At 32.5% G+C, this 27,474-nt stretch overlaps 1 protein-coding gene across 7 annotated transcripts in view; it reads left to right on the plus strand.

Moving 5' to 3' along the window:
• LOC136026937 (alpha-(1,3)-fucosyltransferase C-like) overlaps positions 1 to 25,519 on the plus strand; it is a 203,277-nt gene extending 177,758 nt beyond the window's left edge. For all 7 annotated transcript variants that reach the window (XR_010617453.1, XR_010617449.1, XR_010617451.1 and 4 more), the window contains one exon: positions 25,331 to 25,519. The gene's annotated coding sequence lies outside the window, so the exon portion shown is untranslated. The remainder of the gene's footprint in view (positions 1 to 25,330) is intronic.
• Positions 25,520 to 27,474: the final 1,955 nt, after the last annotated feature.

The raw sequence follows: 27,474 nt of genomic DNA on the forward strand, positions 1-27,474 counted from the left end.
TCCTTATTGGGAAATGTTTGAAAACTCTATTATTGATGATTCTACAAACAAATATGAATACATAAAAATTAGAGAAAACAATGTTAATGAAGCTCAACAATTAAATTATATTGTCATTTGAATAAGTGTGGAATCTTGGATTCTTCCAAGTGATAGTTACCGTTTGCAAAAGAAAAGCTGACACGATTAGATGGATCAAATATGTGAAATAATGATGAAGCTACTTTAACAAATAATGGATTTAATTTGCTTAGAAATGCTAATTTGTTTATATAATAGTGGTTTATTTTTTTTAATAAAACCAAAGAAAGTCACGCTGTAAGTATGTATTTACCGTTTTAACAATTATTTGGATTTTGATGATCCTATAACAAAATATTAATATACAGAAATTAGAGAAAAAATGCGAATGTATCTCAAAAACTAAGTTATAATTTATTTGGAAAAGATTTTGAATCTTGGATTCTACCAAGTGATTAAATAAAAAAAAGTTTTATAACTGAAAGTAAGGAGCGACATTTAAACTTAAAACGAACAAAAATTACTTCGTATATGAAAAGGACTGCTTCCTCATAAACACCCCGCTCTTTACACTATAGTTTGTTTCTTTCTCTCGACTCTACTTATTAAAATATTAAAAAACTTTGGCGTAAATAGTGGGGCGTGTATGAGGAAGCAGCCCCTTTCATATACGAAGTAATTTCTGTTCGTTTTAAGTTTTAATGTCGCTCCTTACTTTAAGTTAAAAAAACTATTTTTTTTATTTCATTTCTGAACGTTTTTGAGTCAATGCATGTTTTTATTTTAACTCTTCACAGATGAATAATTAAAACAAAATTTGTATATTAATTTTTTTGGCTAAATGGCTTTCTCATAGTTTTGATCGAAAGATTTTGAGAAAAATGGAGTGGGAGAGGAGGTCTAGCTGCCCTCCAATTTTATGGCTCCTTAAAAAGGCAACTAGAACTTTTAATTTTTTAAAAATATTCTTATTAGTAAAATATATACGTAACTTACAAATTAGCTTAGGTAACGAACTTTTGTATTTTTATGTTTTTATTGCGTATATGAGAGGGCTTACTCCCACTTCAGTACCTCGCTCTTTACACTAAAGCTTAAATTTTGTCCAAATTCATTAAGAATGACCCCTCAATCACTAAAGCCGTAGAATAAATAGTTGAAATTAATGAAAATACTTTAGCGTAAAGAGCAAGGCGTTAGGAGGAGGTTAGCCCCTCAAATGCGTAATAATTTCTATTCGTTTTAAGTTATAATGCTGCTCCTTACTTCCAGTTGAAAAAATATTTTCCTATTTATTTTTTAATTTTAAAAAAAATAGTTTTAGAGAATCCTGCACTCCCTTCTTGGAAATTTTCATGCCCCATGGCAAATTCCTCAATGGAAAGTTCCCCCAACATGTTCCCCGCTTTTCAACCCCTCCCCAAGCCACACATCCCCCTGAAGTTTTGGTTACTATTGAGCCGGGTCGCTCCTTACTACAGTTCGCTACCACGAACTGTTTGATAGTTACCCTTATGCAAAAATGAAAATAACACGATTGGATGGATCAAATATGCGAAATAATGATGATGCTATTTTAACAAATAATGGAATTAATTTGTTCAGAAATGCTGGATATATTATCAATGAAAGTATCGATTATGTAGGTATAACGACTACGAAAAATGGAATATAATTAAATTCTTTTTTGACAAGATCTGGTTTGGTCTTAAAGCTCTTGATTGGAAATTATAAAAACGTAGGGAATTTTCATTTAAAATGCTGTAAATTAAATTGAAAGAGACTACATTGTTGGGGTGATCTAGGTGGGGATTAGAACCCGTGTTCAAATTGTGAAAAGTATAAGACCGAGACCAAACTGAATTTCCAAGGACCTGTTTTTATGTTAAATGTAGGGGTATATAGTGTTCAAAATGTACAATAATTGGTATTAAAATTATGTAATATATTCTGAAAATGATGCAAATCAAATGAATGAGTTCGGTGGTTCAGAAGTTATGTGTTCCTGAATGGCATTGTTACATTTTCTTTGGACTATTTTAAACAAAATGGCTCTCTTCAAATCTCAATCGGATGCCATATGAGAGAGGAGGGTGTCAAGGAGAAGAGGATGGGCTTGCTTCAAGCCATTACTTTTAACTCTTATGAGACAGCTAGAACTTTAAATTTTCGTTAAAATTCACACAACTAAATCTTCTATCAAAACCTTCTAAGGCTCCGGGATATAATTGACAACCCTTTCCCCATACTCTTTAGGGTCGTTTCAACCCCAAAAACCTTGTTTAGTGGCTTTTTGAACAAACGACTATCTGAAAGTTTTCTATCTTATGAATTTTGGGTAAATGGGATATAAAGGGGGATAGGCTACCCTCCAATCATTTTAACTCATACAAGGGCACTAGAACCTACAAATTTCAATTTCAATAGTATCCCTTTTTTACGACAATGTATTCCATTAGAATCCTATTTGACTCCTCAGCATATTTTACAACCCTTATTCTGAAGGCTATGGGATGGCTCTATTCCTTAAAAACATAATCACTAGACAACTAAACATAAGAAAACAGCTATCTGAAACAAGTATTGGAAGTATTAGGGAAAATAGTGGGCATAGGGTTTGATTGCTCTCCTATCACTTTCAACTATTGAAAAGAGCATTAAAACTTTTAATTTCCATTCCAATGAGTCTTTTTTTAAGTTTCTAAGACAACTTGTTCTAACAATGTGTCCTGGTCTAAAAAAATATGAATAAAAAAATAGTACATTGTTTCCATATAGCTGTTTAATTAGACAGAGCAATTGTGGTGCCTATGATTGCAATATTGCGGAGGTTATTATTCATGAGATTTCTTAAATTTTTTTCTTGTGTTTTTCTTTATTTGTTACGTTTAATTTTATTAATCTGAAAATTTGGTCGTTTTGAAAGGTTCTTAGACGTAGAGTTTAAATACTTATAAATTTATTGTATAAGGTTTGTTACTATTATTATTTTTTGTTCCTCTGTTTTATTTAAATATTGCTCGTTTTTCTCTTTCTTAAATTCTGCATAAACAAAAAAGTTGTGAGGCCTAGGATATTATTTTCCTGGCAAGTTGGTTGGTGTATTAATTCATTCGTCAGGCAAAATCCAAGAATTATAAAATACATTAGAACGATAGCTTTCCATTACTGTTTCTGATTCCCTGCTTCAATATCCTTAGACCAGGTTGTGTTTGCTATACAACTCATTATCTTAATCTTTTTTTTACCTTGGATTTATGTTGGATACCAGTAAAAACTCTAGTCCAACTTGACGTTGGCTTCAGTGGAAATTGACCAGAGATGGAAAACATGAAGCCTATAGAAGATTTCCAAGTTTTTTTGTTTTCTTCTTATCATTGCAGATTCTAACCAAGGGGATTTTCGGTGGCCATTTTCTTCAGGTTTAATGTGTCAGGTACCAAAACTTAAATAATTGTTTTTCCTCATGCATCTAAGTTTTGTCCATCAGCACTTTAAACTGAATGATAACATTAAGCTGTTCTAAGATTGTAAATAGATTGACTTTTTATTACTCAAGCCACAATGCAAGAGCGTGATATGAAGAGCTTTGGAATTGGTAAAGAAGGAAGCAGTTGTCAATTGGCTTAATTTTTCCTGTGATTAATTGGAATCCTACTGGCAAATGAATGACAAAACTTTATTTTATGCGTGTTTAGATTTCTTATAGTATATTCAAGATAGTTCGATATAGTCCAAGTTTGCTTTCAAGTTTGTGTTGATTGTAAATGTATGATAAGTTTTGGTCTCAAAATTTTGTTAAGTAGAATTAGGTATATTTTAAACCTCATTTTGATTACTCCTTGCTCAGTTAGACTAAGAAAGATATTCTTATGCAACAAACAGAGAATTTTAAATATATCCTTTGCCGTATCTGCCTATGGAATGGAGTGATGTGATGAAATCAAAGTGGAAGTTACTGTTAGTTTTGGAATAAATAATAAATGGGGAATCAAGGGGCTTATCTCTGTCATATAATTGTCGCCTATTCTACAAGAATTCTTAGGCAAAAATCATTATTTTGTTTATTGTTCAGATCAAAATATGGCAAAAAGTGTCATAATGTTTCCTAAAATATACATAATCTCAAAACTGATTTTGTATCCATAAACATTAAACCTTAATCAAAACCAGAACTGGCCGGTGACAAGAAGTCGCTTCATCCACATTCGGAGTTCTATTATAAGAGAGAATTATACTGAAAAATATTGGGTTGGAAATTCTCTCCTCTCCCATTGCTTTTACATTCATCTTGCTTAACTTTAATTTTTCACTCGTATGATGCACAATGAGATTCCCTGCTGGCTTTAGTCCTAGTTTTTTTCTAAGAAATTGGCAGCATTAACGTACTACCTTTTCAAATATTTTCTAAATAGTTGCTTTATTTTATGTTGATCTTAGTACGGTTTACTTAGTATCTTTACGTCGTTCTGCTATATTAATACTTTTGTTTTCCCATCTTAACAATTCTTTTTTAGTTCCTTTATTTTTTCTTTCAGCTTTTCAAGATATGAGGCCTATGGTGTTTGAAATTTTATTTTCTTATTAGGATGAGGTTATCAAACAATGCTTACCAAAAAGAATATTCTTAAGCCATCTGTGAAAGGGACTTCATATTAACCAAATGAATTTTAAACGATAGAAATTCAACCTTTAACCTACATTAGGATAGATTTAAATATACTTGAACAAACATATAGAAAAAATTAAATATGGGACCTAAAGGGTAAAAGATTCTTTTTTAGGGATGCGACAGTTCATTTGAATTATTAGGCTTTGTTTCGAAAAGCAAATTGACTAAATAAGATCTTTTTCCCGGGTTTTCCTTTTCCGTAAAGTTTTAATTTTATTTAAAGATTCAGTTTTTAACAGATTCAATTTTTAAAAATTCAGCTTTCAACTTCCTTTTTAGGGTTGCCATGAATGATGTCAAGTTTCGAAAACCTTACAAGGAAGGTTTTCTTAGAATATAAGGGTAGTAGCTTTATTCTTTGCAATATTAAAGAAAAGGAACATCCAAAGAATGTTCTGTTAAATAGACAGTGAGAGAAGTATTTTTCAACATCTAGGATCAATGGCAAAAGAGACCTCGTGGTTCTCAAACGGTGCGTCAGGTTTGAGTCCTCAAACCTGAAGACTCAAAAGATATTGCTATCAAAGTCCTTAAAGTGAATAATTTTTTGGAATTGTCATAAATGCATCCAAAACCAAGACTATATAATGCTAACTAAAGTTGAAGAAAATATTTAAGCCAATTAAACTTAACGAAGTGAATATCCAGCGGGTCAAAGATTTCCTCAACATTGGCAATATAATCAACAATGAAAACAATTACCAAAAAGTTAAGAAAAGATAGCTCTCCTTCATGACTTCCAGTCTCAAAGCCCTTGTAAATTTATGGTGTAGCAAGGATTGGTCTTTACAAAATAATAAATGACTTTTTGAAAGTCTTATGATCCCCATTACAGTATACCCGTGTGAAAATTGGAAAATTAATGTAGCTAACTGCTGTTAATTCACAACATTTGAAATAAAATAGCTCTGCTGTATTGGTGGTATTACTTTCCATGATCAAATATCAAACTTCTTGAGCAATTTTTTCAGAAAAAATTCAACAATCCTCTCCAAAATCAAGCTCAAACAACTTTAGTACCTTGGTCACGTAAAGAAAGTGAGCCAATTTTACCTCCTGATAATCATCTTTAAAGGTAAAGTTTACCATTCTTGCTTTCTTTGTTGTCACCCAAAGAGGTCGAAAAAAATTTTTTCGCTTCTTAACCTTTCCAACCTTTGTCATCTAGCAGATGACCATGAGCTATTCAAAAGGAATATTCACAGTACTACGAAAGAAGACATCCCAAGACCACTTAAAGCATGGACGGAAGTTAAGTCAACTAAATCAAGGCTAAAAAACTAAGGAGGGAACATCATCTATTCTTTCACCCCTAATGGATACTATTGGTAACCTAGGGTGTGGAATTATAATATATTGGAATCAACTTCAAAAAATCATTTCATTTTCAATTTGCAGCCAAGAGAATCATTTGAATTAATAAAAAGAAGAAGCTAATTAGTTTGTGATGCGGGTTACCTGTCACAGAACCTGCGGCTTACGCTAACTTCTAATTTCTTGTCCCACAGGCTTTAAAAAGAAATACTGAAAAACAAGTTCAAATATAATGGAAAATAAAGTCTTCTACAATGCAAAAACATTGCTGCGATCAAAAAAAGAAGTAAGTTTGATTTCTGATAAGTTTTTACTCGAAGTTAAGAAGGATTGTGTTTGATTCCCTATTAAGTGGATTATATTAATGGACTCTGCCTAAGATAACTGGGCAATGGATCTGAGAGAACATGGATTAAAAAAAAATTTTAAACTTGGATTTATGAGATGACAAGAGGCTCTCAGATAAGCATATTAACTAAGCCAATGAATCTTTAGTGAAAGTATATCATCAATGTAAAAGAATATACTTCACTAAGCTCCATAAATTCTACTACTGCTACTACTACTAACATCCCACTACAGCACATAGCCACCTGAGGCCAAAAAAGCAACGCACGATCAACCTCCATCTCATTCTGTTTAAATTCTAATGAAAGTTCTTAAGCCGAACTGGCCAGACATGACAATAAACAATCAGGAGAGATAAAAATCTAAAAAAGAAAACTTCAAACGAGACGACGGCCAGTAGAATTAAAAGACTAAAACAACACGGATATTTCGCCAATATAAAACAAGGCGTCTTCAGCACAAGATAGAAAACTAAAAGAAAACTAATCTAAATACAAATAAAAACCACCACCAACTATAATAAATACTATTTTCGCTACTTATCCACGTAGGAAAAAGCAGCTATTCGAGTTACTTCAATGAGAATCAAAGAGCAACTGAAGAAAATCTATGAAAATTGAAACTTAGTTAATTATTCTGTTGCGAAATAATCCTTTTGTAAGCTAACATTGAAGCAACTCTTTTTGGTCTAGTGGGTAATCTTGTCCCCTGGTGATTGTGTAAAATTTTAATTCCCCCATCGACTATTGGTTCATCTTTTAAAAGAATATCATAAATTGGGTCAATATTTAAATTCTCTGTGTCTCTATTTATTGAAATATTAGCAAATATATGTTTTTTAATTTCTATAACCTCCCTCGCCCACTGAGAAAAACCTCTATCATTAGAAATAGCTGTAGCCTCATCAAATTGTATAAAATGTTCAGGATAAAAGAATTAGTGTTCAGCTAGAGCCGAAACAAAAGTTTCGGGAGGCTTTCTTAGTTGTAGGGTTTTTTCTATTGAGTAGCGATGCTCAATAAATCTTTCAGTAAATTTTTGGTGAGTTCTACCAATATAAACTTTCCACAGGAACAAGGAATTTTATATACCCCACTAACTAAATCCCCCCGGGTTAAATCCTTCCCAGAATTAAGAAAAATACCTAATGGTCTCACTAATTGGAAACAAGTATCAATGTTATGTTTACCCAAAATTCTTTTAAGCATCTCCCCCAAAGTAGGTACATAAGGTAAAGAAATGAAACGTTTCGGTAAGTCCAATTCTGTGCACTGTGAAACCCCAATAACCCTATTGTTGTGTTTAATGCGTCTATTTTTTTTATTATTTTATCAATGAATTTAATCGGGTAACTATTACAAAATAAAACATTCCTCAAATATAACAATTCAGAATCTAAAAACTTCCGGGAACAAATTCTGAAAGCTCTATCCACCAGTGCAATCACAACCCCTCGTTTCACTGAGATAGGTTGGCAAGAGGGAAAGTTCAAATACCTATCATTGTGGGTAGGCTTTCTATAAATTGAAAAAAGTAAATGGAACTCACTTTTGATCAATAAGATATCCAGAAAAGGTAGTTTATCACTTTCTTCAAGCTCCACTGTAAATTTTATGTTTTTGTCAAAACTATTTAAATGCATATGAAAAAGGTCTAAAGACTCTAAACCGTGTTTCCAAATGCAGACCACATCATCCATGAATCTGCCCCAGAAACAAGGAAAGAGCCTAATACTGTGTATAGTGGAGGTTTCAATAGATTCCATGAAGAGATTTGCCAACAAAGGGGAGAGAGATGCCCCCGTTGCCAAACCAAACACCTGTTTATAAAATACACCTCTAAAACAAAAATAAAGAGAATGTTCATTTGCAAGAATAACCAATTTCATAATGACTTCAATCTCCAAACTCACCATGGTCACATCTTTTATCAAATCAAAGTGCTTTTGTAATTTAATCCTTAATATATCCTCGCACTTTTTTACGTTACAATTTGAATACATGGACACTACATCAAAACTACAGAGAATTGAATTCTCCTCCAGTGTGATATTTTTTAACTTATTAGTAAGATCAGTGGAATTTGGTATATATGATTTTTGTGTTCCTAAGAGTGAACGCAATGCCACCGACAACCACTTTTCTAATTTTGCCACTGGTGATGAAAAAGTTGATACAATGGGACGGAGGGGGACTCCCGTCTTATGAATTTTGGATAGACCATAGATCTTTGGTAAGGAACAACCTCTTGGATAAAATTTATTATAAAATTTTGGGGTAATGTGTAAATTATTTTTCAGGGACTCCAATTCCTTTCTAGTCGATTTTACATATTTATCCGTAGGATCGAAATCCAATTTCTTGTAAAAAGTGGTATCCGAAATGATTGTATTCATTATACGATCATAATCATCGGTGTCCATAATTACAATAGTATTGCTTTTATCTGCCCTAATGATAGTAAGGGTCTTATCCTTTTTCAAATCCGAAAGTATTTTAATGTCATTTTTTGTTATATCATTATCAATTTTTTTCCTGTTAAAAGTCTTAAGTTTCCTAACGATTTCAGCTCTAAGTTCTTGAGGAGCTTCAACTTTATCAATAGAAGCCATAATTCCTGACTCTACCTTAGATATTATTTTTGAATAAGAAATTGGGGTTGGAAAACAGAATCTAAAACTCTTCGACAAAACTGCCTCTTGTCGACTACTAAGAGTTTTAGACGACAAATTCTTAGTGGCAGGACCCAGACAAAAACCAGGATAAAAAGTATCCGAATTCTGGAACTTTTCAAACAAAAGGCAATTGAACTTGTCGACCAAACGAACCTTTGACAAATGGAAATCATGGTGGAAAGATCTAACGGCCATTTCCTTAATCCTAAGAAAAATGTCAAATGGAAGGTCATTCCTCAAAGAATCTTCGACAAAATTTAAGTTTTTGGACAACTTGAAACGTCTTTGTTTTTTCTCGGAAATCATGTGATTTAAAGCCATGAGGCTTAATTTGTTTTTTAATTTTGATTCATTTTCAGTACCAAAATGGGTATTGATTCTAAAAGATTTAGGAATCACTGATTCCTTCTTGCAATTTTTTAAGAAAATTTGCAGATTTAATAAATTTGCATGTTTTCAAACCAAAGAAAAATAATAATTGAGAGAAGCATCAAATTGTATAAAATGTTCAGGATAAAAGAATGTGTGTTCAGCTAGAGCCGAAACAAAAGTTTCGGGAGGCTTTCTTAGTTGTAGGGTTTTTTCTATTGAGTAGCGATGCTCAATAAGTCTTTCAGTAAATTGTTGGTGAATTCTACCAATATAAAACTTTCCACAGGAACAAGGAATTTTATATACCCCACTAACTAAATCCCCCCGGGGTTAAATCCTTCCCAGAATTAAGAAAACTACCTAATGGTCTCACTGATCGGAAATAAGTATCAATGTTATGTTTACCCAAAATTCTTTTAAGCATCTCCCCCAAAGTAGGTACATAAGGTAAAGAAATGAAACATTTCGGTAAGTCCAATTCTGTGTACTGTGAAGCCCCAATGACCCTATTGTTGTGTTTAATGCGTCTATTTTTTATTATTTTATCAATGAATTTAATCGGGTAACTATTACAAAATAAAACATCCCTCAAATATAACAATTCAGAATCTAAAAACTCCCGGGAGCAAATTCTGAAAGCTCTATCCACCAGTGCAATCACAACCCCTCGTTTCACTGAGATAGGGTGACAAGAGTGAAAGTTCAAATACCTATCATTGTGGGTAGGATTTCTATAAATTGAAAAAGTAAATGGAACTCACTTTTGATCAATAAGATATCCAGAAAATGTAGTTTATCACTTTCTTCAAACTCCACTGTAAATTTTACGATTTTGTCAAAACTTTTTAAATGCTTATGGAAAAGGTCTAAAGACTCTAAACTGTGTTTCCAAATGCAGACCGCATCATCCATGAATCTACCCCAGAAACAAGGAGAGAGCCTAAGACTGTGTATTGCGGAGGTTTCAATAGATTCCATGAAGAGAATTGCCAACAAAGGGGAGAGAGATGCCCCCATAGCCAAACAAAACACCTGTTTATAAAATTCACCTATAAAACCAAAATAAAGAGAATGTTCATTTGCAAGAATAACCAATTTCATAATGACTTCTATCTCCAAATTCGCCATGGTCAAATCTTGTATCAAATCAAAGTGCTTTTGTAATTTAATCCTTAATATATCCTCGCACTTTTTTACGTTACAATTTGAATGCATGGACACTACATCAAAACTACAGAGAATTGAATTCTCCTCCAGTGTGAAATTTTTTAACTTATTAGTAAGATCAGTGGAATTTTGTATATATGATTTTTGTGTTCCTAAGAGTGGACGCAATGCCACCGACAACCACTTTCCTAATTTTGCCACTGGTGATGAAAAAGTTGATAAAATGGAACGGAGGGGGACTCCCGTCTTATGAATTTTGGGTAGACCATAAAACTTTGGTACGGAACAACCTTTTGGATAAAATTCTCCTCTTGGAGAATTTTTCTCCAAGCATAGCATTTTCTCCAAGTATAGTAGCCCATTGTATAGGCTACAGCTATTTCTAATGATAGAGGTTTTTCTCAGTGGGCGAGGGAGGCTATAGAAATTAAAAAACATATATTTGCTAATATTTCAATAAATAGAGACACAGGGAATTTAAATATTGACCCAATTTATGATATTCTTTTAAGAGATGAACCCATAGTCGATGGGGGAATTAAAATTTTACACAATCACCAGGGGACAAGATTACCCACTAGACCAAAAAGAGTTGCTTCAATGTTAGCTTACAAAAGGATTATTTCGCAACAGAATAATTAACTAGGTTTCAATTTTCATAAATTTTCTTCAGTTGTTCTTTGATTCTCATTGAAGTAACTTAGATAGCTGCTTTTCCCTGCGTGGATAAGTAGCGACAATTGTATTTATTATATTTGGTGGTGTTTTTTATTTGTTTTTAGATTAGTTTTCTTTTAATTTTCTATCTTGTGCTGAAGACGCCTTGTTTTATACAGGCAAAATATCCGCGTAGTTTTAGTCTTTTAATTCTACTGGCCGTCGTCTCGTTAGAAGTTTTCTTTTTTAGAGTTTTATCTCTCTTGATTGTTTATTGCCATTTCTGGCCAGTTTGGCTTAAGAACTTTCTTTCGTCAAGCCTACCTTGATGATTATCAAGATTGATGATAAACACCGATGATTATGATCGTAAAATGAATACAATCATTTCGGATACCACTTTTTACAAGAAATTAGATTTCGATCCTACGGATAAATATGTAAAATCGACTAGAAAGGAATTAGAGTCGCTGAAAAATAATTTACACATTACCCCACAATTTTATAATAAATTTTATCCAAGAGGTTGTTCCGCACCAAAGATCTATGGTCTACCCAAAATTCATAAGACGGGATTCTCCTCCGTCCCATTGTATCAATTTTTTCATCACCAGTGGCAAAATTAGGAAAGTGGTTGTCGGTGGCATTGCGTCAACTCTTAGGAACACAAAAATCATAATATACAAAATTCCACTGATCTTACTAATAAGTTAAAAAATTTCGCACTGGAGGAGAATTCAATTCTCTGTAGTTTTGATGTAGTGTCCATGTATTCAAATTGTAACGTAAAAAAGTGCGAGGATATATTAAGGATTAAATTACAAAAGAACTTTGATTTGATACAAGATGTGACCATGGCGAGTTTGGAGATTAAAGTCATTATTAAATTGGTTATTCTTGCAAATGAACATTCTCTTTATTTTGGTTTTAGAGGTGAATTTTATAAACAGGTGTTTGGTTTGGCTATGGGGGCATCTCTCTCCCCTTTGTTGGCAAATCTTTTGATGGAATCTATTGAAACCTCCGCCATACACAGTTTTAGGCTCTCTCCTTTTTTCTGGGGCAGATTCATGGATGATGTGGTCTGCATTTGACAAAAACGTAAAATTTACAGTGGAGTTTGAAGAAAGTGATAAACTACCTTTTCTGGATATCGTATTGATTAAAAGTGAGTTCCATTCACTTTTTTCAATTTATAGAAAGCCTACCCACAATTGATAGGTATTTGAACTTTCACTGTTGCCACCCTATCTCAGTTAAACGAGGGGTTGTGATTGCACTGGTGGATAGAGCTTTCAGAATTTGTTCCCGGGAGTTTTTAGATTCTGAATTGTTATATTTGAGGGATGTTTTATTTTGTAATAGTTACCCGATTATATTCATTGATAAAATAAAAAAAATAGACGCATTAAACACAACAATAGGGTTATTGGTGTTTCACAGTGCACAGAATTGGACTTATCGAAACGTTTCATTTCTTTACCTTATGTACCTACTTTGGGGTAGATGCTTAAAAGAATTTTGGGTTAACATAACATTGATACTTGTTTCCGATCAGTGAGACCATTAGGTAGTTTTCTTAATTCTGGGAAGGATTTAACCCGGGGGGATTTTGTTAGTGGGGTATATAAAATTCCTTGTTCCTGTGGAAAGTTTTATGTTGGTAGAACTCACCAACAATTTACTGAAAGATTTATTGAGCATCGCTACTCAATAGAAAAAACCCTACAACTAAGAAAGCCTCCCGAAACTTTTGTTTCGGCTCTAGCTGAAGACACATTCTTTTATCCTGAACATTTTATACAATTTGATGAGGCTACAGCTATTTCTAATGATAGAGGTTTTTCTCAGTGGGCGAGAGAGGCTATAGAAATTAAAAAACATATATTTGCTAATATTTCAATAAATAGAGACACAGGGAATTTAAATATTGACCCAATTTATGACATTCTTTTAAAAGATGAACCAATAGTCGATGGGGGAATTAAAATTTTACACAATCACCAGGGGAAAAGATTACCCACTAGACCAAAAAGAGTTGCTTCAATGTTAGCTTACAAAAGGATTATTTCGCAACAGATTAATTAACTAGGTTTCAATTTTCATAAATTTTCTTCAGTTGTTCTTTGATTCTCATTGAAGTAACTCGCATAGCTGCTTTTCCCTACGTGGATAAGTAGCGACAATTGTATTTATTATATTTGGTGGTGGTTTTTATTTGTTTTTAGATTAGTTTTCTTTTAATTTTCTATCTTGTGCTGAAGACGCCTTGTTTTATACAGGCAAAATATCCGCGTTGTTTTAGTCTTTTAATTCTACTGGCCGTCGTCTCGTTTGAAGTTTTCTTTTTTATAGTTTTATCTCTCTTGATTGTTTATTGTCATGTCTAGCCATTTCGGCTTAAGAACTTTCATTCGTCAAGCTTACGGGCAGCAATTAGCCGCTTCTCTCAATTATTATTTTTCTTTGGTTAAAAAACATGCAAATTTGTTAAATCAGCAAATTTTCTTAAAAAATTGCAAGAAGAAATCAGTGATTACTAAATCTTTTAGAATCAATACTCATTTTGGTACTGAAAATGAATCAAAATTAAAAAACAAATTAAGCCTCATGGCTTTAAATCACATGATTTCCGAGCAAAAACAAAGAGGTTTCAAGTTGTCCAAAGACTTAAATTTTGTCAAAAATTTTTTGAGGAATAACCTTCCATTTGACATTTTTCTGAGGATTGAGGAAATGGCCGTTAGATCTTTCCACCATGATTTCCATTTGTCAAAGGTTCGTTTGGTTGACAAGTTCAATTGCCTTTTGTTTGAAAAGTTCCAGAATTCGGATACTTTTTATCCTCGTTTTTGTCTGGGTCCTGCCACTAAGAATTTGTCGTCTAAAACTCTTAGTAGTTAACAAGAGGCAGTTTTGTCGAAGGGTCTTAGATTCTGTTTTCCATCCCCAATTTCTTATTCAAAAATAATCTCTAAGGTAGAGTCAGGAATTATGGCTTATATTGATAAAGTCGAAGCTCCTCAAGAACTTAGAGCTGAAATCGTAAGGAAACTTAAGACTTTTAACATGAACAAAATTGATAATGATATAATAAAAATTGACATTAAAATACTTTCTGATTTGAAAAAGGATAAGACCCTTACTATCACTAGGGCAGATAAAGGCAATACTATTGTAATTATGGACACCGATGATTATGATCGTAAAATGAATGCAATCATTTCGGATACCACTTTTTACAAGAGATTGGATTTCGATCCTACGGATAAATATGTAAAATCGACTAGAAAGGAATTGGAGTCCCTGAAAAATAATTTACACATTACCCCACAATTTTATAATCAATTTTATCCAAGAGGTTGTTCCGCACCAAAGATCTATGGTCTACCCAAAATTCATAAGACGGGAGTCCCCCTCCGTCCCATTGTCTCAACTTTTTCATCACCAGTGGCAAAATTAGGAAAGTGTTTGTTGGTGGCATTGCGTCCACTTTTAGGAACACAAAAATCATATATAAAATTCCACTGATCTTACTAATAAGTTAAAAAATTTCGCACTGGAGGAGAATTCAATTCTCTGTAGTTTTGATCTAGTGTCCATGTATTCAAATTGTAACGTAAAAAAGTGCGAGGATATATTAAGGATTAAATTACAAAAGCACTTTGATTTGTTACAAGATGTGACCATGGCGAGTTTGGAAAAGTTCCAGAATTCGGATACTTTTTATCCTCGTTTTTGTCTGGGTCCTGCCACTAAGAATTTGTCGTCTAAAACTCTTGGTAGTCAACAAGAGGCAGTTTTGTCGAAGGGTTTTAGATTCTGTTTTCCAACCCCAATTTCTTATTAAAAGATAATCTCTAAGGTAGAGTCAGGAATTGTGGCTTTTATTGATAAAGTCGAAGCTCCTCAAGAAATTAGAGCTGAAATCATAAGGAAACTTAAGACTTTTAACATGAAAAAAATTGATAATGATATAATAAAAAATGACATTAAAATACTTTCTGATTTGAAAATGGAAAAGACCCTTACTATCACTAGTGCAGATAAAGGCAATACTATTGTAATTATGGACACCGATGATTATGATCGTAAAATGAATACAATCATTTTGGATACCACTTTTTACAAGAAATTGGATTTCGATCCTACGGATAAATATTTAAAATCGACTAGAAAGGAATTGGAGTCCCTGAAAAATAATTTACACATTACCCCACAATTTTATAATAAATTTTATCCTAGAGGTTGTTCCACATCAAAGATCTATGGTCTACCAAAAATTCATAAGACGGGAGTCCCCCTCCGTCCCATTGTATCAACTTTTTCATCACTAGTGGCAAAATTAGGAAAGTGGTTGTCGATGGCATTGCGTCCACTCTTAGGAACACAAAAATCATATATACAAAATTCCACTGATCTTACTAATAAGTTAAAAAATTTCACACTGGAGGAGAATTCAATTCTCTGTAATTTTGATGTAGTCTCCATGTATTCAAATTGGAACGTAAAAAAGTGCGAGGATATATTAAGGATTAAATTACAAAAGCACTTTGATTTGATACAAGTTGTGACCATGGCGAGTTTGGAGATTGAAGTCATTTAGAAATTGGTTATTCTTGCAAATGAACATTCTCTTTTTTTTTGGTTTTAGAGGTGAATTTTATAAACAGGTGTTTGGTTTGGCTATGGGGGTATCTCTCTCCCCTTTGTTGGCAAATTTCTTCATGGAATCTATTGAAACCTCCACCATACACAGTTTTAGGCTCTCTCCTTGTTTCTGGGGCAGATTCATGGATGATGTGGTCTGCATTTGGAAACACGGTTTAGAGTCTTTAGACCTTTTCTATAAACATTTAAATAGTTTTGACAAAAACGTAAAATTTACAGTGGAGTTTGAAGAAAGTGATAAACTACCTTTTCTGGATATCTTATTGATCAAAAGTGAGTTCCATTTACTTTTTTCAATTTATTGAAAGCCTACCCACAATGATAGATATTTGAACTTTCACTCTTGCCACCCTATCCCAGTGAAACGAGGGGTTGTGATTGCACTGGTGGATAGAGCTTTCAGAATTTGTTCCCGGGAGTTTTTAGATTCTGAATTGTTATATTTGAGGGATGTTTATTTTGTAAGAGTTACCCGATTAAATTCATTGATAAAATAATAAAAAATAGACGCATTAAACACAATAATAGGGTTATTGGGGTTTCACAGTGCACAGAATTGGACTTACCGAAACGTTTCATTTCGTTACCTTATGTACCTACTTTGGGGGAGATGCTTAAAAGAATTTTGGGTAAACATAACATTGATACTTGTTTCCAATCAGTGAGACCATTAGGTAGTTTTCTTAATTCTGGGAAGGATTTAACCCGGGGGGATTTAGTTAGTGGGGTATATAAAATTCCTTGTTCCTGTGGAAAGTTTTATATTGGTAGAACTCACCAACAATTTACTGAAAGATTTATTGAGCATCGCTACTCTTTAGAAAAAACCCTACAACTAAGAAAGCCTCCCGAAACTTTTGTTTCGGCTCTAGCTGAACACACATTTTTTTATCTTGAACATTTTATACAATTTGATGAGGCTACAGCTATTTCTAATGATAGAGGTTTTTCTCAGTGAGCGAGGGAGGCTATAGAAATAAAAAACATATATTTGCTAATATTTCAATAAATAGAGACACAGGGAATTTAAATATTGACCTAATTTATGACATTCTTTTAAAAGATGAACCAATAGTCGATGGGGGAATTAAAATTTTACACAATCACCAAGGGACAAGATTACCCACTAGACCAAAAAGATTTGCTTCAATGTTAGCTTACAAAAAGATTATTTCGCAACAGAATAATTAACTAAGTTTCAATTTTCATAAATTTTCTTCAGTTGCTCTTTGATTCTCATTGAAGTAACTCGCATAATTGCTTTTCCCTAAGTGGATAAGTAGCGACAATTGTATTTATTATATTTGGTGGTGGTTTTTATTTGTTTTTAGATTAGTTTTCTTTTAATTTTCTATCTTTTGCTGAAGACGCCTTGTTTTATACAGGCGAAATATCCGCGTTGTTTTAGTCTTTTAATTCTACTGGCCGTCATCTCGTTTGAAGTTTTCTTTTTAGAGTTTTATCTCTCTTGTTTGTTTATTGTCATGTCTGGCCAGTTCGGCTTAAGAACTTTCATTCGTCAAGCTTACGGGCAGCAATTAGCCGCTTCTGTCAATTATTATTTTTCTTTGGTTAAAAAACATGCAAATTTGTTAAATCAGCAAATTCTATTAAAAAATTGCAAGAAGGAATCAGTGATTCCTAAATCTTTTAGAATCAATACCCATTTTGGTAGGCCTACTGAAAATGAATCAAAATTAAAAAACAAATTAAGCCTCATGGCTTTAAATCACATGATTTCCGAGCAAAAACAAAGACGTTTCAAGTTGTCCAAAGACTTAAATTTTGTCGAAAATTCTTTGAGGAATAACCTTCCATTTGACATTTTTCTGAAGAATAAGGAAATGGCCGTTAGATCTTTCCACCATGATTTCCATTTGTCAAAGGTTCGTTTGGTCGACAAGTTCAATTGTCTTTTGTTTGAAAAGTTCCCGAATTCGAATACTTTTTATCCTCGTTTTTGTCTGGGTCCTGCCACTAAGAATTTGTCGTCTAAAACTCTTAGTAGTCAACAAGAGGCAGTTTTGTCGAAGGGTTTTAGATTCTGTTTTCCAACCCCAATTTCTTATTCAAAAATAATTTCTAAGGTAGAGTCAGGAATTATGGCTTCTATTGATAAAGTCGAAGCTCCTCAAGAACTTAGAGCTGAAATCGTAAGGAAACTTAAGACTTTTAACATGAAAAAAATTGATAATGATATAATAAAAAATGACATTAAAATACTTTCTGATTTGAAAAAAGATAAGACCCTTACTATTACTAGGGCAGATAAAGGCAATACTTTTGTAATTATGGACACTGATGATTATGATCGTAAAATGAATACAATCATTTCGGATACCACTTTTTGCAAGAAATTGGATTTTCATCCTACGGATAAATATGTAAAATCGACTAGAAAGGAATTGGAGTCCCTGAAAAATAATTTACACATTACCCCACAATTTTATAATCAATTTTATCCAAGAGGTTGGTCCGCACCAAAGATCTATGGTCTACCCAAAATTCATAAGACGGGAGTCCCCCTCCGTCCCATTGTATCAACTTTTTTATCACCAGTGGCAAAATTAGGAAAGTGGTTGTCGGTGGCATTGCGTCCACTCTTAGGAACACAAAAATCATACATACAAAATTCCACTGATCTTACTAATAAGTTAAAAAATTTCACACTGGAGGAGAATTCAATTCTCTGTAGTTTTAATGTAGTGTCCATGTATTCAAATTGTAACGTAAAAAAGTGCGAGGATATTTTAAGGATTAAATTACAAAAGCACTTTGATTTGATACAAGATGTGACCATGGCGAGTTTGGAGATTGAAGTCATTATGAAATTGGTTATTCTTGCAAATGAACATTCTCTTTATTTTGGTTTACAGGTGAATTTTATAAACAGGTGTTTGGTTTGGCTATGGGGGCATCTCTCACCCCTTTGTTGGCAAATTTCTTCATGGAATCTATTGAAACCTCCGCCATACACAGTTTTAGGCTCTCTCCTTGTTTCTGGGGTAGATTCATGGATGATTTGGTCTGCATTTGGAAACACGGTTTAGAGTCCTTAGACGTTTTCCATAAACTTTTAAATAGTTTTGACAAAACGTAAAATTTACAGTGGAGTTTGAAGAAAGTGATAAACTACCTTTTCTGGATATCTTATTGATCAAAAGTGAGTTCCATTTACTTTTTTCAATTTATAGAAAGCCTACCCACAATGATAGGTATTTGAACTTTCACTCTTGCCACCCTATCTCAGTGAAACGAGGGGTTGTGATTGCACTGGTGGATAGAGCTTTCAGAATTTGTTCCCTGGAGTTTTTATATTCTGAATTGTTATATTTGAGGGATGTTTTATTTTGTAATTGTTACCCGATTAAATTCATTGATAAAATAATAAAAAAAAGACGCATTAAACACAACAATAGGGTTATTGGGGTTTCAGAGTGCACAGAATTGGACTTACCGAAACGTTTCATTTCTTTACCTTATATACCTACTTTGGGGGAGATGCTTAAAAGAATTTTGGGTAAACATAACATTGATACTTGTTTCCAATCAGTGAGACCATTAGGTAGTTTTCTTAATTCTGGGAAGGATTTAACCCGGGGGGATTTAGTTAGTGGGGTATATAAAATTCCTTGTTCCTGTGGAAAGTTTTATATTGGTAGAACTCACCAATAATTTACTGAAAGATTTATTGAGCATCGCTACTCAATAGAAAAAACTCTACAGCTAAGAAAGCCTCCCGAAACTTTTGTTTCGGCTCTAGCTGAACACCCATTCTTTTATCCTGAACATTTTATACAATTTGATGAGACTACAGCTATTTCTAATGATAGAGGTTTTTCTCAGTGGGTAAGGGAGGCTACAGAAATTAAAAAACATATATTTGCTAATATTTCAATAAATAGAGACACAGGGAATTTAAATATTGACCCAATTTATGATATTCTTTCAAAAGATGAACCAATAGTCGATGCGGGAAATAAAATTTTACACAATCAGCAGGGGACAAGATTACCCACTAGACCAAAAAGAGTTGTTTCAATGTTAGGTTACAAAAGGATTATTTCGCAACAGAATAATTAACTAAGTTTCAATTTTCATAAATTTTCCTCAGTTGCTCTTTGATTCTCAATGAAGTAACTCGCAGAGCTGCTTTTCCCTACGTGGATAAGTAGCGACAATTTTATTTATTATATTCGGTGGTGGTTTTTATTTGTTTTTAGATTAGTTTTCTTTTAATTTTCTATCTTGTGCTGAAGACGCCTTGTTTTATACAGGCAAAATATCCGCGTTGTTATAGTCTTTTAATTTTACTGGCCGTCGTCTCGTTTGAAGTTTTCTTTTTTAGAGTTTTATCTCTCTTGATTTTTTATTATTTAAAGTCTTCAATCTAGTCATTATACCCACCCAGGAAGTCATATTCCCACTAAATATATCTGTATGATATCTTCCTACCCAAACCATAGATGACCTGCTTTCTCTTTAGCCCCAGACGGTTGGCCAAAATGACAATTTTCGGCAATTTATCATCCTTCATCCTCAGAACATATCCTAGCCATCTCAGCGTTTCTCTCATAATAACCTCAGAATGCAGAACGTGCCCTAACCACCTCAACCTTTCTTTTATTAAAGCCTTAGAATGTGGGATTGAACCACATATTTCGTAGAGCTTACTATTTTAAATACGGTCAGTCAGTCAGGCATCCACAGCCATTCTTCGTCAATTTCTCTCGAAAATATCTGACAATAATTTTCCACTTTTTGGAGTACATATACTTCAGAGCCTTATTTAAGCACTGTCATCATTGTAGCTTCTAGTATTCTAATCTTGGTTTACAGACTTGCCTTCCTGTTCTTTCAAACTTTTTTTAACTGTAAAAAAACACCCTTATTGGATATTCTACTTTTAATATCTTCACTTTACTTCCTAGGTAATTTGCTATTTACAGAGACCAAACTAGCAAATGACTAAATTAATCGTCTTTACTAATAATACTAGGCTATACTAGGCTAATAATTGTCTAGGCCTAGTTTTTCGAGCTTGTCTCCCCATGGGCCTATGTCATATATATATATATATATATATATATATATATATATATATATATATATATATATATATATATATATATATATATATATATATATACATGTATGTGCGATTAATAAATAAATAATAATAAAGACTACCTAGGTAAGTGAAGATGTCCACCCGATCAATTTTATGGCTACCCAGCGTCACTTTCTCATATACATCAAAAACAAGAAGAACAACAGGAAATTTTATGATCTTTACTTTACCTTTTCCTCTTCATTAACTCCTAGCCTTATTAATTTTTCAATATATTCTAGCACCCTAAACTTGCAAAACCTCTTAAATCTCATTCACTTATCTCTCACTGTCATCTAGGATGTTTGAATCGTCAGTATAATCTAAGTCTAGGAGAGTGTTTCCTCTCCACATGATTCCATGATCTCCTGTTGCCTTGCCTTTGCTCTTGAAGACAAAGACAATCAAAAGGAAGAATATAAAAGAACATAGAACAAGGTCCTTTTTAAATCCTAATTCAATAAGATCCAGCAGCTAACCTCACTTCCTACCTTAAGTGCAGCAGATTCATTCTTTTACATAGCACTAACCACATTAATGTACACGTCTAGTAAAACAAACACAGATAAGACCTTCGCTACAACTCTTCTATCAACAGGATTGAACAGATCCTCATAATCTATAAAACTGATTAACTTATGAGTTAAAATTTTGTCGACATATCATCTACCTTTCTTAAGACCAAACTGCTCTTTTTTTGTATTCCATATTTTTCAGTCTTAAAAATATTATATTTCTAAGCAGTTTGCTACGTAAGGAGACCAGGCTGATACTTTATTAAATTAAGCATACGAAATTAATTTTGCTAATTAAAATACCCATCAAATATATTGCATCACCAACATAGCTATTTTTAAAAAATGACAAATTCCTTTTAATGTTTCACCATCAGAAAGACTTTCAAAACCGGAAAAATAGTCTGCAAACTGAAAAAGGAATGTTGACAAAAGTTGTCAAATATTATTTTAAGGGGTGAGTGACAAACTTGCTACTGTGATGGTCTGAGGCTTACGGCAGTGAAAGCTGTCAAGTATAGTTATAAATTGTAAATCACTCACTTTCTGTGTAATAGTCTGGCAGTTTCATTGTGATCTGTCTTTATCTCCCTGTAAACCCTCTCAGTAGGTTTTGATTTCCCTAAGGTTTTTAAATATTAAATTATTACTCGTCATACCCTTCCACTGAAATAAAGGAAACCTGTTGGTGTTTTGACACTAGATGGTGAGTCGAAAAGCAAAATCTATAGCAATCTGTCATTGGTCAGCCATAAGAAAACAGGCCTTTCAACATCCTCAAAAAGGGTTTTCATTATGGTTTTATAAGGCTGGGTTGCCCTCCTGCTGCGATTGCTGTTTTCCTCAAGACTATGGCCACTGAATTTATGTATATAATTTGTGATAGAATGCAACCCAGCTTATCTATTTTTTTTAATGAAAGCAGCTACTAACCCCATTTCCTCGCTTACCCGCAGCAATATTGTTGTCATGCATGGCAATGACCACTTTAGTGTGTTTGCCAGGTATACCATACAAGGAAAAGGTCTTCACTAAAGTTTTTCTATTAGCTGAGCGCAATGCTTATTCATAATTCATAAAACTAAGAATAAAAGGTATTTGATGTCTCAGGCACTTCTCTGTTATTGATAAGAGTGAAAAATTGGTTGAAACATCCTCTTGTATTCCAAGCACTACATTGTTCTTCCCTAAAAAACTTACCTACATCATCTCTAAGTCTGAAAGTATGGTCAGAGTAAGCAATTCTTTGTTTTCAAAATTCATATTCCTAATCTGTTGTAAATAATTTCTTACCCCATAACATCTATATGAAAAAAATGTATTTACTGGACAATTAGCACCTGGTCTTTCTTTTTATTTTCTAAACTTTTTTTTACTTAAAAAAATTCTTCCTTATGCAATTCATCGTCTCTCACATCCATCGTGTAATAATTTTTTTTTCTCATCTATAGCTTTCTATGTAACTCTACCATGATTAACCATATTCTCAATATACATACCCATCTCTCTTCAACTTTTATCCTATCTTTAACTGTTGCCCCTTATCACTAGCTGTATTATCTTTAGAGCTGCTTCACTAAGACTGTTTTCCTAACATTATTCCATCCATCTTTTAAATTGTAAAGTTTTAGTCTCCCGCTTAGCACTAAACTGCTCTCGGAAATTTAAGCTGGAATATTCACCCTACAGACCATCAACATCACAACTTTATTAAATGAAGTTACCCTGTCTTAACTTGAGCGTAAAATTAACTCTAGAAACTACTAGATGGCAATCTTTGCAAAATCACGATTGCGTTCCACTAGTGTCGTTGATTTTTTCTTCAAAATCAAGAGGATGGCTGTAGGATTTTCTACATATGAGATTTGTTGGATGACAGAACAACCCCCAACCAGGCTATTATGAGCTAGATTGATATTGCTCAGATAACAAGAACAAGAAGGTCGTTGGGGATAGCTTTTCCTTAATTATTGCGTTTTTAGAGTTTGGTTTCCCTTTAGCATATTTAAAGTAACCTTCAGTGGCGTCAAGTTACTAAAACTTTACAAGGAATTGTCTTTTTTTATCAAGAGGGAGTGACTATAGTTTTCAGAATTTATTTTTAAGAAAACTTCAAGAGAATGTGTTGTTCTAAAAACAATCAAACAAGTATATTTTTTAAATTTAGGGGTCCAGAATTGTATTCGAGGATGGCGTACCCTTTTCCATTTTACCTCTAATAGAAACCCCTGGTAACCATGGAAAAGGCTTTGAAAACAATTAAAAATTAAGAAAATCGTGTTTTATTAGAATTCATGTAAACAGCAAATTTAGACAAAGATAACAGGTGTTAATCAGCGTGTGAGAAGAGTCCCGCATCCCAAAATTCCTGTTTATTGTAATAAAATTGGAATTATTTTCGCAAAATCTTCAAAAATAGCAACAAATACTAGGGCAATTGGAATGAAAAATCAATTTTTGTTTTAAGATGCCAGAAGTGTTGATGTGGTCAGGAAAAAAATTTGATTGGTATCTGGGTAAATTTTGGACCAGGAGTTATGTAGGGTTTTGTTCTATTTCAATTTATTCGGAACATCTTCATAAACTTTGCCCTAGAAAACTTAGCATAAGTTCTAGTATTCTACTGATTTAAATGTGAAGGTAAAACTACCCTTGACTTGAAAAATCCAGAGGGCTAACTCCTAGTTAAAATATTAGCGTGTAAATGAATTTTAGTTCGCCCTAGAGTAAAAGTCCTTTTTAGAGTCCCTAGCATACAAAAAGAGCATTGGAAATTAATGAGAAAAAGTCACGAAGAAAGGGAAGACTTTCAGCATAAGAGGTGGTTTTTTCCTAAGAGGTAGTGCGAATATACTGAATGGACATTAGATGAATTTGGATTCAAACATGACCTTTATAATTGGAAATAAAACAATAGTAAAAATACAAAAGATGAAGCTTTTATAGTAGTTTGCAAGAACAGTCTCTTTTATCGCGAAAATGATAGTCTATTAAAGAAAACATATTCATATTTAAAAAACCAAGTACGATAAGTAAGCATTTTTCTCTTAGGCACTAATTTTTACAGAAATGATAAATGGTTATTCCTATAATAATTAAGGGTAATGTGAATTATTTGCTTTAAGTATTACTAGAAACTAGATTTTCACCTAAAGTCAATAATATTTTCAACTTAAAGTAAAAAGCGACCTTGTTGCCCCCCTTCTTTCGACATAAATCACTTTGAAAGGACCTTTGACTTATTCACTGATAGTTTATAAGTGACTTATCTTGCTTAATACTAAGGGAAATAAAAAACAAAATGTTTTAACAGGGTTTTTAAGAATACGAGATTGTGCTCAACAATAATACATTATTATGATTATATTAATTATAATATTGCGGATTCTCCAAAGATAACACGTAAATAAAATAGCTGCAACTAGACATTGGCTATATTTAATTCATTTGCAAAGGCTTTCAGTGAATATGTACTAAAACCTTGATTTGGTCTGTGGACCCTTAGAACAAGTAACCTAACTTTGTTTTACTGCTGTTCTCCACTTTCTTTTGATAAAACTATTTATGTTAAAACTTATTCACAGTAATGGCCGTTTTTTAGACCACAGCGTTAACAATTAAAACTGTATACCACTTTACATGATGTAAAACATTGGATTATCCTATACATTATTCCCTGTTTGCTCATATGGCAAGCTCTATATAAACAAACTATTGATTAGTCTAAGCTAGTGCAGAACTGTAAATAAATTAAGCTTATTAGACTTGGAGACAAGACTGTGTTACCCATTTATTTTTCTCTCTTTTAGGTCGAATTTATTTTGCAACAACTTCGTCTTAAAATGGTATGATGAATCAATTACAAGAAACCATCAGCACTCAGAAATAGTGAGAATTTTTCAAATGAGAAACAAGGGCAAAAACTTTAAAAAATTTCCCTGATCTTTCTTTAGACAAAGTGTTAACAATTTTTTGACAAATAAAAGCATTATTGACAATATTGAAAAAAATAAAAACACTATACAAATTAAAGTAGTTGGAATGCTAGTAACATTAATGTTTATAAGATTTTTCCATTCCTTGCCGTCATTTATCTGAAAAGCAAAAAAAATGAGCACAAATAAATGACTAAAAATGAGCTCTGAAATGAGCACAAATAAAATCAAAACAACAAACCACAAAAAAAACACAAAAGATGAAAAAACACCGAAAATCAGAGAGCAAAAATGATAATTTAACTACGTATTGCTTGTAGCTAAATTATTCTATGAAAATTAAATAAATGACCTAGAGAAATAATCGACACTACAGACCCAATAGAATTTTATTTAATCTCATTTTATAAACAGACTTGAATATAAAATGAGAGACATATATATATATATATATATATATATATATATATATATATATATATATACATATATATATATAAGAACATTTCAAAAGATATAAGAAAATATATAAGAAAATATAAGAAAATAATAAGAAAATACATGAGAACATTTCAAAAGAGATATAACTAGAAAGAGACTCAACTAATAAAAGGGCAAAATAGCACTAAAATGAATAAAACAAAAACAGATCTATTCTAAAAGGAGATTATACCAATCGTGATCTACTATTTTAACATTGTATCTTTTGATGAAACTTTCAACTGCAACATGAGGGCTAGTTATGTGATACTTTTTAATGAGGATTGAATTTCTACACCAGGAAGGAAAACTTAGGAGGAATTTAGCAAAACGGAAGAAAAACACAGGGATTTTAAACAGTTCAGCCTTCGATAATAGTTTCCAAAATGTTGCCAGGTACAGAATACGAGGTAAAACAGAAGCGTCGTATAAGCTGGCCAGGAAGGGGTGGCTAATATGGAATTTAACGGAGACTATGGAAGCATACGAGCCAGATATTCGTCAATTTAGGTGTTTGATCAGTAGAAGACGTGTATGCCTTAAAGACGAGCCAATACGGACTCCGAGGTAATTTATGAGTTCAGCAGTATTCACAAGATTTTCACCAAATAGCATTGAAGGTACGTGTGGTGTTTTTCGCCAACTGAAGAGAACTATCTCGGTTTTCTCAGTGTTAAAACTGAGGCTAAGTCTTAGATATTCGGTTTTAAGTGTTTCAAAAATGTGAGAAGCTTTTTGCAATTTTCTACTTAAGTTCAAGACGTCGTCGGCGTAGCATAATAAGGAAGTGTCTATAGAGGAAAGAATGCATAAGGTTGGGCATTTATCTTGTGCTTGAAGAACATAATTATTCAAGCACAAGATAAATGCCCAACCTCATGCATATATATATATATATATATATATATATATATATATATATATATATATATATATATATATATATATATATATATATATATATATATATATATGTATATATATATATATATATATATATATATATATATATATATATATATATATGCATATATATATATATAAACCTGTTTGTAATTGTGAGTAACTAGGTCAATTTGTTTAATCCCACTTGCCAGCATGCTATAACAGGGGACTTATCAATAATAAAACAAGAAGATCTTCAAATTATAATGAATAAGGGGACTAATTTTCGTCTTTCTCAACATTTGAAACCATCGAGTATTCTTGGTAGCTTAGTAAATGATTTTGATTTATTTATGGAGAAGTAGTGTAAGAAAACGAATAAAAATAAAGAGAGTTGTCAAAGTTGGAAGAATTTAATTATTAGGATAAAACAAGCAATTACTAATCTACAGAATAAATTTGTAATTGTACCGGTAGATAAATCTAATAATGATTTTGCCATAATTTGTCAGAAGATGTATTGTAATATCTTAAAAAGGGAAATATGTACAACCAATGTTTACAAAAAGGTAAATTTAGAAGATGAGAATTTCATTGAAAAAACTGATGAAATACTTTTAAAAAAATTTAATATTAGAATTAATATTATTGAT

Source organism: Artemia franciscana, chromosome 5 (genome assembly GCF_032884065.1).
Source record: "Artemia franciscana chromosome 5, ASM3288406v1, whole genome shotgun sequence".
Classification (NCBI taxonomy): domain Eukaryota; kingdom Metazoa; phylum Arthropoda; class Branchiopoda; order Anostraca; family Artemiidae; genus Artemia; species Artemia franciscana.